The following is a 1,982-nucleotide window of genomic DNA, read 5'->3' on the forward strand; positions in this document are numbered from 1 at the left end:
TTGCAAGCTAAATGTTTTAGGTAGGTAGCTAAATATTTAAGTTAAATATTTAGGTGGCTAGCTAAATATTTAACTTGCTAGCTAAATATTTAATTTGCAAGCTAAATGTTTTAGGTAGGTAGCTAAATATTTAAGCTAAATATTTAGGTGGCTAGCTAAATATTTAACTTGCTAGCTAAATATTTAATTTGCAAGCTAAATGTTTTAGGTAGGTAGCTAAATATTTAAGCTAAATATTTAGGTGGCTAGCTAAATATTTAACTTGCTAGCTAAATATTTAATTTGCAAGCTAAATGTTTTAGGTAGGTAGCTAAATATTTAAGCTAAATATTTAGGTGGCTAGCTAAATATTTAACTTGCTAGCTAAATATTTAATTTGCAAGCTAAATGTTTTAGGTAGGTAGCTAAATATTTAAGTTAAATATTTAGGTGGCTAGCTAAATATTTAAGTTTCAAGCTAAATTTTTAGCTCAAAACGAAATATTTAAGTTAAATATTTAGGTGGCTAGCTAAATATTTAACTTGCTAGCTAGCGAGTCAATTATTTACCTAGCCACCTATATTTTTCCAGCGTGTTTGTACCATTCGATTTGGTTTTTGCTGTTTTTCCAGTCTCAGCTGTAGCACTTCCTGTGCGGCCTGGTGTCACGTCCTGCAGGAAAACCATCAAATTTCTTTCAAAATAAGAGCATGAAGTGAAACTGACTATAACTGGAACAGTCTCCTTTGGTTTTAGCCGCTCTCAGACTAGCCGTTAGCTCGTCAGCATGATGATGACATCACATGTTAACAGGAAGTGTAAACAAAGCAGCTCTGAAACATGTTTATATTGTTATCAGTGTGTTTGATTAAAAACATAAGTTTTGATGAATAAATGAAATTATTATTTTTCATCACTGAAGCTCCAACATGAAGCTTAGAACCAAAGTTTGTTGACATATTTGTGGTTTATTCTTTTTTACACGTGTTGTTTTTATGTTCAGCATCACCTCATCATGAAGATTATCTCTTTACTCCAGTAACTCCAGCTTGTATAATTATAAAATTTAAAACAATTCTCTGAAGTCAAACTTTAGTCTCATCTGTGAAATCACGTCTCACACATTTTGGTAACAAAGATGAGTTTTATCTAATTTAATGTGACAAAAAAAAAACAGCTTCTGGTGAGTTTGGCTGTGAAACAAGATCATGTTTGATAAAAACTTCATTACTGCACTGATTCAGATTAAAGAGCTCTATTAGGAGCTCTCCAAACACGATTGTGTGTTTTGGGGAAATTTGAAATCAATAATTTAATCGTGCAGGTGAGGAGAGGACAGTCAGTGTGACAGCTCCACCTGGTGGTCAATAATTAAAGTACAAAAACAGAAAAACAACCCTTCAACATCAACTGTCTTTGTCCTTTTTTCAGTCTTACAAACTTGAAAAACTCACTTTTTTCTTTTGTTAAAATTATTTTTATTCACATTTAAATAAACAAATTAATTAATTAGTAATAAAACATTTTCTGCAACAAGTATTTGTCTAAAACTCTCAGGTTGTTCTGTTTGTTACGATGAATTTACACAAATTTACAGAAACCAGCAAAAGGACGAGAGAAAAACAACAGCTGCAGAACTCTGTAAAGATTTTTGTGACACGTTTAGGAACAATTTAAGGATCAGGACTTCGTCTGCAGTGATGAGGACGTTGCTTTGGTCTGTCCTGGTGAATCTTAAGTGTTTTTAAAAATGATTTTATTTTAGGTTGCACACACGTACGCTGTTCTTGGAAAGAGCAGATCCAGAACTCTCTGGACTTTTATTRTTTTCTGCAGGTTTTTAAACAGTCAGTCCTCCCGTCAGTGGTCATAATGTTGTGGCTGATGGATGCAGGGATGAGGCTCTGCTGCCACCTGGTGGACGTTTGCAACAAACACAACGATGCAGCTTTAAAAGGTTTAGGCTCAAATAAAGTTTTCTTATTTAGGGTTCAGGTAAAAC

The sequence above is a fragment of the Austrofundulus limnaeus genome, unplaced genomic scaffold (assembly GCF_001266775.1).
Source record: "Austrofundulus limnaeus strain Quisiro unplaced genomic scaffold, Austrofundulus_limnaeus-1.0 Scaffold868, whole genome shotgun sequence".
NCBI classification, from domain to species: Eukaryota; Metazoa; Chordata; class Actinopteri; order Cyprinodontiformes; family Rivulidae; genus Austrofundulus; species Austrofundulus limnaeus.